Genomic DNA, 14,056 nt, shown 5'->3' with positions numbered 1-14,056 from the left:
CCTATAAAAGGCTATGTAAACGTAATTGAAGCATACCTTTTTTCGATCATATTTTCTATCTATATATCGATCCATCTATCTATTATCAATATCAATTATCAATATCTATATTCTATATCTCTATCATAATGTTAACTTAATAAGATATAACAATAATCTTAATTTTAATTTTAAATTATGATAATAATAAGATTTATGATAGAGATCGTTTGAGTGTGTAAGTCGAAATTCTGTCCGTGTAACGCTACGCTATTTTTAATCATTGTAAGTTATGTTCAACCTTTTTACATTAATGTCTCGTAGCTAAGTTATTATTATGCTTATTTAAAACGAAGTAATCATGATGTTGGGCTAATTACTAAAATTGGGTAATTGGGCTTTGTACCATAATTGGGGTTTGGACAAAAGAACGACACTTGTGAAAATTAGACTATGGGCTATTAATGGGCTTTATATTTGTTTAACTAAATGATAGTTTGTTAATGTTAATATAAAGATTTACAATTGGGCGTCCCTATAAATTACCATATACACTCAATCGGACACGATGGGCGGGGTATTTATATGTACGAATAATCGTTCATTTAACCGGACACGGGAATGGATTAATAGCCACTAGAATAATTAAAACAGGGGTAAAATTATGTACAAGGACACTTGGTATAATTGATAACAAAATATTAAAACCTTGGGTTACACTCAGTCGACATCCTGGTGTAATTACTAAACAAAGTATTAAAATCTTGTTACAGTTTAAGTCCCCAATTAGTTGGAATATTTAACTTCGGGTATAAGAATAATTTGACGAGGACACTCGCACTTTATATTTATGACTGATGGACTGTTATGGACAAAAACCAGACGGACATATTAAATAATCCAGGACAAAGGACAATTAACCCATGGGCATAAAACTAAAATCAACACGTCAAACATCATGATTACGGAAGTTTAAATAAGCATAATTCTTTTATTTCATATTTAATTTCCTTTATTTTATATTTAATTGCACTTCTAATTATCGCATTTTTATTGTTATTGTATTTAATTGCACTTTTAATTATCGTACTTTTTAATTATCGCAAGTTTATTTTATCGCACTTTTATTATTCGCAATTTCATTATCGTTATTTACTTTATGCTTTAATTTAAGTCTTGTATTTATTTTTAATATTTTACATTTGGTTTTAACTGCGACTAAAGTTTTAAAATCGACAAACCGGTCATTAAACGGTAAAAACCCCCCTTTATAATAATAATACTACTTATATTATATATTTTTGTAAAAATATAGTTTTATAAAAATATAGTGTTAAACTTCACTGCGTCCCTGTGGAACGAACCGGACTTACTAAAAACTACACTACAGTACGATTAGGTACACTGCCTATAAGTGTTGTAGCAAGGTTTAGGTATTTCCCATCCGTAAAAATAATAAAACTTGTGTAAAATTTCGTCGAATTTCGTATTAAAAATAAACACTATTTCGTACCCCTCGCGACACACATCAAGTTTTTGGCGCCGCTGCCGGGGACTCGGCGAAACACTATATTTTTAATTTATATTTGAAAAAAAAAAAAAAAAATTCTGTAAAAAAAAAAAAAAAAAGCGTAAAAAAAAAAAAAAAAATTCTGTAAAAAAAAACGTTTTTTTTTAAGAAAAAAAAAAATTCGTTTTTTTAAAAAAAAAAAAAAAATTTAAAAAATTATATATTTTTAAGATTTTGTCTATAAAAAAATTATTTTAAGTTTTATTACCTTTAGTTTTTTTTAGACTATAGTCGCAACTTTTAGTATTAAGTTTATTTTTGCCGTAGTTATTTTTATTTTTAGATTTTTAGGCTTTGCCGTAAAATCCCTTAAGTGCTTATTCCTTAGACTAAGATTTAGGTGCTTTAGAATTTTGCGACGCCGTTTTTCGCGCTACTTTCTTATTTTTATTTTTCGACGCCTATTTTTTGACCTTTTATTTTTCGACATTTTTCGACGCGCAATCTATTTCTTTCTTATTTCTCGACGCTCTAGTTTTTAGGACTTAGAATTTTCTCTACTTCTTATCTAATTCTCCAAACGGAAAGAGAAATTATTTAAGCGGTTAAGTTAATAGACGTTGACATTTTTCTGGTTCGTAGTAATAGTTGGATTTGTTAGTGGCTAGTTGTGGGCTTCCGATTTATAGGGTCCTGGCTACCTGCTGCATCTTTTGGCTATTCAAAACGTGGGCAAAATCAAAAAAGTCTATTAATTGGACAACTTATATAAGTTTTTTTTATTATTTTTTATAACTAATAGGATAATTCTGTGAATGCACCGAGCAAGACGTTCGCCGCCGGTCATACGTTCACCACCTGTAACTCGATCAAGACATCGTTTAACAAATATAGCTGCCGTTGATTTTTCTTTAGACTCGTCATCAAGTCGACCGAGTACTTCAACTCAAATTTCTGATAATCCAGTTTTTGAAACCAATATCACAATTGAGAATCCGGAGAATACTCAGGGACAATTCCAAGACCCTGATCCATTAATTATTCCTCCGGAACCACCAATCATTCAAACAGAGATTGTTGAGGAAGAAACCATTAAATCAGAAACCTCTAGTGATTCAGATACAACACTTCCAATCATGGAAAATCTAGAACCTCTAAGTATGGAAGACCGAATGAGAGCTACACGCACGGGCCAAGGTCATGCCATTATTAAACCAAACGTTAATGCACCAGATTATGAAATCAAAGGACAAATTCTACATATGGTGACTAACCAATGCCAATTCAGTGGTGCGCCGAAGGAAGATCCAAACGAACATCTTCGTATGTTTAATAGGATATGTACACTATTCAAAATCCGAGAAGTAGAGGATGAACAGATCTATCTCATGTTGTTTCCCTGGACTTTAAAGGGAGAAGCCAAAGATTGGTTAGAATCGTTACCTGAAGGGGCGATTGACACATGGGATGTTTTAGTTGAAAAATTTCTTAAACAATTCTTTCCGGCATCTAAAGCCGTGAGACTTCAAGGAGAAATTGTTACGTTCACACAAAAGTCAAATGAAACTCTATATGAGGCATGGACAAGATTCGGAAGGATGTTGAGAGGATGTCCTCAACAAGGTTTAGCCACTTATCAAATAGTACAAATATTCTACCAAGGTGTCAACGTTGCTACACGGAAAGACATCGACATAACAGCTGGTGGTTCAATTATGAAGAAAACCGCAACTGAAGCTTACAAAATTATTGATAACACAACCTCCCACTCTCATGAGTGGCATCAAGAAAAAGATATTTTTCGTTCATCTAAAGCGGCTAGAGCCGATTCTAGCCATGACTTTGATTCCGTTTCCGCAAAAATAGATGCTTTCGAAAGACGAATGGAAAAGATGAATAAAGATATTCACGCAATACGAATCAGTTGTGAGCAATGCGGTGGACCACACTTAATGAAAGATTGTCACATTGAACCAACGATGGAACAACGAGATAATGTTTCCTATATGAACCAAAGGCCGGGAAATAATTATCAAAATAATTATCAACCGCCAAAGTTAAACTTCAATCGAAATCAAAACATTCTTTACAATCCAAACGGACCCGACAATAACTCGTATAACCAACAAGGTCCGAATAACCAACCAAATCAAAACAACACTTTCAATCAACAAAGACCTGGCTTGTATAAACCACCACAACAAACCGAAGAGAAAAAGTCAAATATGGAAGAAGTGGTATTTAAGCTAGTTGAATCTCAAACACAATTTATTGAAACTCAAACTCAAACGAATGAGAGGTTTGATCAGTCATTAAGAACTCAACAAGCTTCCATTTTGAATCTAGAAAAACACGTAGGTACTCTTGCTAGCATGATGAGTGAGAGGGAACAAGGAAAGCTACCGAGTAATACTGAAGTAAATCCTCGGAATGAGAATGTTAATATGGTTTCAACGAATTCTGAAAAACCAGCACCAGAAGATGGGAAGGTTTTAGATGAGAGTAACAATGAAGAAGTTACACCACCACCACCCGAGTATGTAAAGCCAGTGGTGGCACCATACAAACCACCCATCCCGTTTCCAAGAAAAGGAGTTGAGTATGAGCAAGTGATAGGTAATAAAGATTGTGATACCTCTGGAAAGAAGAAGAAGAAAAAGAATAAGAAAGTGCAAGAAACAAAAGCCGTAAATATAAACCCGGTAAAGACAGTTCCACCAAAACCTCTACCTAGGGTAGGTGATCCGGGTGAATTTATTGTTCCTTGTCTACTTAGTGATTGTGTCATGTATGATGCACTAGCAGATTTAGGTGCGAGTGTGAGTGTTATGCCTCTTTCCTTATATAAGAGATTAGGTGTAGGTGAGTTAAGTCCAACGGATATGAGTGTTCGACTCTTTGATCAAACCATTAAGCACGCAGTTGGAATTGCCGACAACCTACCCGTTCAAGTAGGCAATTTAACCTTTCTAGTCGAATTCATTGTCATTGACATAGAAGAGGACCCAAACATTCCTCTAATTTTAGGTCGACCATTCTTAGCGTCCACCGGGGCGTTCTTTGATGTAAGAAACGGTAGAATGACACTTAGTAGTGGTGACAAATCGATCACCTTTATGATTCGAAAGTCTAAATCTCCACCAACCAAAACCGTTGAACCAGCAAAAACGATTGGTAAGAACCATGTTGTTTTACCAACTCCAACGGTAGTGCTTAACAATAATAAAACGCCTAAGTGTGGGGAAAATGAAGTAACACCTAATGATGACATGATAACAAAGAACCCCGTTGTTGATACGAAATTAAATGACCCCGTTATTAATAGTTCAATGAAGAAACTTATTAAACGGATTCGCGATGCTATAACCAAGGGGAACTTTAAGTTATGTAACCGGTTAGTATCCAATCTATCGCCTAAAGAAAAGGTGAAGCTAGTTGAAATTGTGGATATTACACAGGAATCCGACCAATGGCTTAAAGAGAAAGTCACAGATATGCAAGTTGATTATGGACCAAGAGAAATTGACGATGAAGTTAATCACAATTTTGACACCACAGCTACCTAAGTGTGGGGAGATTCAAGTGTTCTAAAAAGAAAATGCTATCTAGAGTTAGTTGTTCTGTTCTCGTGTAGTTCCGAGAATGGAATCCGAGTGGTCTTTTCCACTAGAAGACACTAAAGAACTAGTTTTCTCCCTCCATTCTGAATTTTTGTTTTGTAGGTTTTTTATGAAATTAATATGCATTTTAATTTAAGTTTTTAAAAACAAAATTTACTTTAATTCATTAAGTTGAAAAAATGATTTCTAAAATTCGTCGTGAGTTGAAGACTAGGTCATTAAGCCGAAATTACTTTACCCGAGGGCGGGGCGACAAATTTTGTTATCATTATTTTTAATTTTATTGATTTAAAGTATGTCAAAAATATTATACTTTATAAATTTTTGAAAAGTGGGGTTATAAACCAAACTTCAAAAATATATATATGTATATATGTTTGTATTTTATGTTATGTACACAACAGGGTAAAACAGCGCACTTTCAAAGACTGTCATTAAGTTCAACAAAAAGCTACTAATTTTGATGACAAGGCGCAAAATATCAAATGTGATGTAAAATAATATGCTTACAAACTGGGTATTTTTAATCACTTTTCTACACTAATCACCCTCATGAATTTATAATTATAGTCTGATTTCATGCAAATGAGGGCATTGCATGATCTTAAGTGTGGGGAAGGGTTATAAATTCTCTCAGGTTTATACTTGGTTTATTTGCTAAATTTTGTGAAAATTTGAAAAATTTTCAATTAAATGAAGTCAAAATCATGTTTATATATTTATGAACGATGAAAACTAGGTCATTGAGCCGAAATTATCGTTACCTCGGAAAGGACATAAATTGAGAAATAACCAAAACATTAGAATTCATTTAAGAATGGAATAGAGGAGAAAAAGGCAAAGAAAGGATAATAAAAGCCAAGTGTGGGAAATTTTTACCAAGTTATTCAAAACATATATCATATTTTTGTGAAAACAATTGAAAATACTTTTGTTTTGGACGATAATTAACTGTTTTACCCGATGAAAGAAAAGAAGAGATGGATCTACACGATGAATCAATTCCATCATTTAAAAGGAAGTAAAGTCTTCCGAAAAAGACACGCGCTTCTTGATTTAGGTCAAGAAGTTGTCGTCCAGACCAGCTGTAGGTTGACGAAAAATCTAGAAAAGTCATCTCTAAAATCAGCAGGAAATCCACGGACCTCAGCATCAAACAGGGTCGCCAAGTGGTCAGATTTATCCTAACCATGAGAAGGATTTATCTCGTACAATGGGGAGGCACCGTGCAAATTAGCTTGATAAGACTAATGAATCAGATCCCCAGAAAGGATAATCTCCTTAAAGATTAAAAATCAGCTTTTAAGACTGATATTACTCAATCCTTGAGATTGACCTTAAAGATTGAGAATTCAAACTCATGGAATTCAATGATATCTAAACTCGAGCTTGAACGAGAAAATATTTTGATCAAAAATACAAACCGATTTGTTTTCTGAAAAACCATTTTCAATGCGTTCATTACCATTGAACGTAAAATCCTGAGAATTCATCAGAATTCATTAGGTCACCTGAACCAAATCGGGTGTCAACCGTAAGAACGGTGGTTGCATAGCATCGTCGGAGACAGGACCTTGTGCCAGACCGAAAAATTATAGGATGATCTTTACTATTGCTCCTACCAAGGATAGTACTAGCATCCGACACGAAATTAGACCATGAACAAATGCATGTCATTAGACATTGCCTTAACAGTTTCTTGTTCATCGCTTTCCTTTACAACCGGACGGTAGTTTACCGAAAGGTAATATACGGAACAAGTAAACTGGATGTGTGCTTTCCGATACCGGGATAGCAGTGGATTACACGAACCTAAAAGTTTTAGCCAAAATACTGATCCACAAATATTTTTTTTTTTTACACTAATGGTGGATTATATCAGGAAACTTGTCTAGGGTAATAGCTATATTAAATTTTCAAAAGATCAAAAGTTTTCATAAAGATCCAATTTCCTTAGGGATCTACATTTTTATAGTCATGTGGGACTGTAAACCGCCTTTCAAATGTGCACTTTGCTTTGGAAACCGAAAGTAAATCGGCTATTTGATTGCAAGTGTCGTTGACCTAAACCCAAAGCAACTGTGAATAACACACCCACCTTTAACCATGATTATATCGTTACTATCATTGTTTATACCACCATATCAAAATCACTGATGTACAAAGTATGAAGAATAAAGAAGTGATTCGTGTGATTTGTATTATCTTATTTCAAGACTGTATTGCTTGAGGACAAGCAACGCTCAAGTGTGGGGATATTGATAAGGCTAAAAAGGAACATATATTTCATAGCAAAATCCCCCAAGAAAGATAAGATTTTAGTTGCAATTGTTCCATTTTCAAGTAATATTCGTTTATATTTAATAAGTGCGAAGACAAAAGGCGAAAACGAAGATTTGAAGACAAAAAGGTCCAAAATGCTAAAAAGTACAAGATACAATCAAAAAGGTTCAAATTATTGATGAGGAACGTCTAAAAATGACAAGAGTACAAGTTACAAAACGCAAAGTACACGATATAAAATAGTACGCAAGGATGTTCGAAAATCCGGAACCGGGACATGAACCAACTCTCAACGCTCGACGCAATGGTGTAAAAATTATGAGTCAACTATGCACAAGAATAAAATATAATATTTAAATAATTCATAATAAGAATAATATTAAATAATAAAAAGTTGTTAATTGAGCATAGTTCAGGGGTCATAAGTGAAAATTCAATTTATAAATTCGCCTATAAAAGGCTATGTAAACGTAATTGAAGCATACCTTTTTTCGATCATATTTTCTATCTATATATCGATCCATCTATCTATTATCAATATCAATTATCAATATCTATATTCTATATCTCTATCATAATGTTAACTTAATAAGATATAACAATAATCTTAATTTTAATTTTAAATTATGATAATAATAAGATTTATGATAGAGATCGTTTGAGTGTGTAAGTCGAAATTCTGTCCGTGTAACGCTACGCTATTTTTAATCATTGTAAGTTATGTTCAACCTTTTTACATTAATGTCTCGTAGCTAAGTTATTATTATGCTTATTTAAAACGAAGTAATCATGATGTTGGGCTAATTACTAAAATTGGGTAATTGGGCTTTGTACCATAATTGGGGTTTGGACAAAAGAACGACACTTGTGAAAATTAGACTATGGGCTATTAATGGGATTTATATTTGTTTAACTAAATGATAGTTTGTTAATGTTAATATAAAGATTACAATTGGGCGTCCCTATAAATTACCATATACACTCAATCGGACACGATGGGCGGGGTATTTATATGTACGAATAATCGTTCATTTAACCGGACACGGGAATGGATTAATAGCCACTAGAATAATTAAAACAGGGGTAAAATTATGTACAAGGACACTTGGTATAATTGATAACAAAATATTAAAACCTTGGGTTACACTCAGTCGACATCCTGGTGTAATTACTAAACAAAGTATTAAAATCTTGTTACAGTTTAAGTCCCCAATTAGTTGGAATATTTAACTTCGGGTATAAGAATAATTTGACGATGACACTCGCACTTTATATTTATGACTGATGGACTGTTATGGACAAAAACCAGACGGACATATTAAATAATCCAGGACAAAGGACAATTAACCCATGGGCATAAAACTAAAATCAACACGTCAAACATCATGATTACGGAAGTTTAAATAAGTATAATTCTTTTATTTCATATTTAATTTCCTTTATTTTATATTTAATTGCACTTCTAATTATCGCATTTTTATTGTTATTGTATTTAATTGCACTTTTAATTATCGTACTTTTTAATTAGCGCAAGTTTATTTTATCGCACTTTTATTATTCGCAATTTCATTATCGTTATTTACTTTATGCTTTAATTTAAGTCTTGTATTTATTTTTAATATTTTACATTTGGTTTTAACTGCGACTAAAGTTTTAAAATCGACAAACCGGTCATTAAACGGTAAAAACCCCCCTTTATAATAATAATACTACTTATATTATATATTTTTGTAAAAATATAGTTTTATAAAAATATAGTGTTAAACTTCACTGCGTCCCTGTGGAACGAACCGGACTTACTAAAAACTACACTACAGTACGATTAGGTACACTGCCTATAAGTGTTGTAGCAAGGTTTAGGTATTTCCCATCCGTAAAAATAATAAAACTTGTGTAAAATTTCATCGAATTTCGTATTAAAAATAAACACTATTTCGTACCCCTCGCGACACACATCACTTATTCTGGTTGGTTTCAATTCTCCAAGGTCTAGTTTAGCGTATAGTGAATACGGCATTAAATTTATACTAGCACCTAAGTCTGCCAATGCTTCTATTGAACTAAGACTACCCAGAAAACATGGAATTGTGAAACTTCATGGATCAGATAATTTTTCTGGTATCTTATTCAACAGCACTGCTGAACAATTAGCATTCATAGTAACAGCTGAGAGTTCTTCCATTTTCTTTCTATTTGAGATTAGATCTTTCAAGAATTTAGCATATCTAGGCATTCCTGAAATCACATCAATGAAAGGAAGATTTACATTTATCTGTTTAAACATATCCAAAAATTTGGATTGCTCGGCTTCAAGTTTCTCTTTCTTCATTTTACTCGGGTAAGGAAGTGGTGGTTGGTATGGTTTAACATAAGGTTTATCCTTAACTGTGTTATCTTCGTTAACCTTTTCAACTACCGGTTCTTTTTCCTTATCTTGATCAGGTTGTGGTTCTTGTGGAGTAGGAATGGCTTCATCAGAAGTTACAGGTATTTCAGGTGGTTTAAGTGCTGTACCACTTCTTGTGGTAATGGCTTTAGCTGTTTCATTCCGGGGGTTAGCATTTGTATCACTAGGTAGACTTCCCGGTTTTCTTTCACCTATTAACCTTGCTAGGTTACTTACTTCTTGTTCCAGATTTTGAATAGAAGCTTGTTGATTTCTAAATGCTTGAGCATTTTGTTCATTGGTTTGTTTTTGAGATGTGAAAAACTGCGTTTGAGTTTCAACTAGCTTCGTCATCATATCTTCTAAATTCGGCTTTTTATCATCGGTTTGTTGTGGTGGTTTGTTTTGAAAATTTGGTCTTTGCTGATTGTAAGTATTATTGGATACTTGTTGATTGCTAGGACCTTGTTGGTTGTTGTATGGAATATTTCTGTTATAATTCTGGTTTTGATTGTAAATCGGTCTTGGCGGTTGATAATTATTCTGATAATTATTTCCAGGCCTTTGGTTTATGTATGAAATATTCTCTCTTTGTTCCATTGTTAATTCAATACTGAGACAATCTTTTGTCAAATGTGAGCCTCCACACTGCTCACAACTAATTCGTATTGAGTGAATATCCTTAGTCATCTTTTCCATTCGTCTCTTCACAGCATCTATCTTTGCGGAAATGGAATCTAAGTCATGGCTAGAATCGGCTCTAGCTGCTTTAGATGATCTAATGATATCTTTTTCTTGGTGCCACTCATGTGAGTGGGAAGCAGTGTTATCAATAATTTTGTAAGCATCAGTTTCGGTTTTCTTCATAATAGAACCACCAGCTGCTATATCTATGTCTTTCCTTGTAGTGATGTCGCATCCTTGGTAGAATATTTGTACTATTTGACAGGTGTCTAAACCATGTTGCGGACATCCTCTTAACAACTTTTCATATCTTGTCCATGCCTCATATAGAGTTTCATTTGGCTTCTGTGTAAACGTAACAATTTCTGCTTGAAGTCTTACGGCTTTAGATGCCGGAAAGAATTGTTTAAGAAATTTGTCAACTAAAACATCCCATGTATCAATCGCCCCTTCAGGTAACGATTCCAACCAATCTTTGGCTTCTCCCTTTAAAGTCCAGGGAAATAACATGAGATATATCTGTTCATCCTCCACTTCTCGGATTTTAAATAATGTGCAGATCCTATTAAAGGTACGTAGATGTTCATTTGGATCTTCCTTCGGCGCACCACTAAATTGGCATTGATTAGTCACCATGTGTAGAATTTGTCCTTTGATTTCATAATCTGGCGCATTAATGTCTGGATGAGTAATTGCGTGACCTTGGCCAGTGCGTTTAGCTCTCATTCGGTCTTCCATACTTAAAGGTTCCAGATTCTCCATAATTGAATTTGTTGAATCGGAATCACTAGAGGATTCTGATTTAATGGTTCGTTCCTCAACAATCTCTGTTTGAATGATTGGTGGTTCCGGAGGAAAATTTAGTGGTTCAGGATCTACGAACCGTTCCTGAATATTCTCCGGATTCTTAATTGTGAGGTCGGGTTCAAAAAATGGATTATCGGAAATTTGAACTGAAGTACTTGGTTGACTGGATGACGATTCTAAAGAAAAATCAACGGCGGTTATATTTGCTAAATGTCTTGATCTAGTTACAGGTAGTGAACGTACAAAAGGTGGTGAACGTCTTGCTCGGTGCATTCACTGAATATCCTATTAGTTTTAAAAAGGAAAGAAAAATTATAATAAGTTATCCAATCAATAGACTTTTCTGATTTTGCCCACGTTTCGAATAGCCAAAAGATGTAGCATAGGGGCAGGATTCGTTTGGTCTCAATATAATTGAGGACTGTTTGGCTCCAATAACCCGGTCCACGTACAAATCCAACTATTAATACGAACCAAAAAATTTTGATGTCTATCAATTTAACCACTCAAAATAAATTTTCGTAATTTTAAGAAATTTAGATAAGTAGTAGAATAAAAATCTATGTCCTAAAACTAGAATAGCGAGAAATAAGAAAGAAAAAGAGTTCGTCGAAAAAGGTAGAAAAAGAAAAATGGTTGAAAAAATAAAAGGTGACGGAAAAATAAAAGAAACTTATAAAACTTAAAAATACTTGACTAACCTAACCTTATTACTACAACTAACTTAAAATTATAATCGCAAATTGAAATTACTAATTGGAATGATAATTGATACATAGGTAAAAGTCGTCTAAAAATATTAAAGCTTACAAGAAAAACTAAATCCCAAATGGAATTAACTTAAAAAGAAACTAAAACTTAAAAAGGCGTCGCAAAATTCTAAAGTACCTAAATCTTAGTCTAAAGAAAAAGCACTTAAGGAATTCTACGGCAAAGCCTAAAAATTTAGAAGTAAAAATAACTATGGCAAAGACTATGAATTAAAACTAAATAGGAGCGAAAAATACAAAAGTTACGCTAAAACGATTAAAAAGGGACAAAATATAAAAATATACAAAAAGTTGTAAAAAGTACAATTTTTATAAAAATATTATTTTTATATTATTTATTTTTATAAATGTATTAATTTTATAATTTATAAAACTAATTAAACTTAAAAATACAAATTAAATAAATAAAATTAAACTAATTAATATTAATTAACTAATAAACCCTAATTAGGGTTTTAATAATAATAATTAAAATATACTCCGTAATTAATGCAGTTGCAGAGTCAAACCTGGCGTGTCAGATGGGCTCATGCGATCGCATGAGTCCTCAGTTGCCCAGCCATGCGATCGCATGGGCTAGGGTTTCTGGCCATAGAGTTGGCTGCTACAGTACAGGCCGAATTAATTATATATTTTTTTTTTGTTTTTGCTGTATAAAATATATTTATTAATTAAATAAAACTTATATTTTTACAAACTAAAAAAAAATGGAAATAAAAAAACTTTATAAAACTTAAATATTTATCAAACTCCTAAAAAATATTTATATTTTTGTTTTTCTTTTTTTTTATTTTTGAATATTTAAAACGTATTTTTACAAAAACGAATTTTAATAAAAGTAAACTAATTTTTTTTTTTTATATTAGCGTTGCGCTTCCGGCTTTTAAGACGTCCCCGGCAGCGGCGCCAAAAATACTTGATGTCTGCGGCGGCGTATACGAAATAGCTTATATTTTAGCAGAAAATACTATTAAATACGATACAATTTTATACAAGATATTTATTTATTTATAGAATGGATATACTTAAACCTTGCTACAACACTTATAGGCAGTGTACCTAATCGTACAGTAGTGTAGTTTTTAGTAAGTCCGGTTCGTTCCACAGGGAAATCATTAAACAAAGCTTAACGCTATATTAGTTTACTTTTATAAAAATACAAATATATATATAAGTAATATTATTATTATAAAGGGGGGTTTTTACCGTTTAATGACCGGTTTGTCGATTTTAAAACTTTAGTCGCAGTTAAAACCAAATGTAAAATAATAAAAATAAATACAAGACTTAAATTAAAGCGTAAAGTAAATAACGATAATGAAATTGCGAATAATAAAAGTGCGATAAAATAAACTTGCGATAATTAAAAAGTACGATAATTAAAAGTGCAATTAAATAAAATAACAATAAAAATGCGATAATTAGAAGTGCAATTAAATATAAAATAAAGGAAATTAAATATGAAATAAAAGAATTATGCTTATTTAAACTTCCGTAATCATGATGTTTGACGTGTTGATTTTAGTTTTATGCCCATGGGTTAATTGTCCTTTGTCCTGGATTATTTAATATGTCCGTCTGGTTTTTGTCCATAACAGCCCATCAGTCATAAATATAAAGTGCGAGTGTCCTCGTCAAATTATCCTTATACCCGAAGTTAAATATTCCAACTAATTGAGGACTTAAACTGTAACAAGATTTTAATACTTTGTTTAATAATTACACCAGGATGTCGACTGAGTGTAACCCAAGGTTTTAATATTTTGTTATCAATTATACCAAGTGTCCTTTTACATAATTTCACCCCTGTTTTAATTGTTCTAGTGGCTATTAATCCATTCCCGTGTCCGGTTAAATGAACGATTATTCGTACATATAAATACCCCGCCCATCGTGTCCGATTGAGTGTATATGGTAATTTATAGGGACGCCCAATTGTAAATCTTTATATTAACATTAACAAACTATCATTTAGTTAAAACAAATATAAAGCCCATTAATAGCCCATAGTCTAATT

General features: G+C 32.6%; 1 non-coding gene across 1 annotated transcript; it reads right to left on the bottom strand.

The window, feature by feature from the left end:
* Nucleotides 1–3,009: 3,009 nt before the first annotated feature.
* On the bottom strand, nucleotides 3,010–3,116 carry LOC139895038 (small nucleolar RNA R71). Its single transcript, XR_011775509.1, has one exon. It is a non-coding gene; the product is annotated as a small nucleolar RNA R71 (small nucleolar RNA).
* Between the last annotated feature and the right edge of the window lie 10,940 nt (nucleotides 3,117–14,056).

Source organism: Rutidosis leptorrhynchoides, chromosome 2 (genome assembly GCF_046630445.1).
Source record: "Rutidosis leptorrhynchoides isolate AG116_Rl617_1_P2 chromosome 2, CSIRO_AGI_Rlap_v1, whole genome shotgun sequence".
NCBI lineage: Eukaryota > Viridiplantae > Streptophyta > Magnoliopsida > Asterales > Asteraceae > Rutidosis > Rutidosis leptorrhynchoides.
Note: the sequence above shows the minus strand (reverse complement) of the source record. Positions and strands in the feature narration are given on the sequence as shown.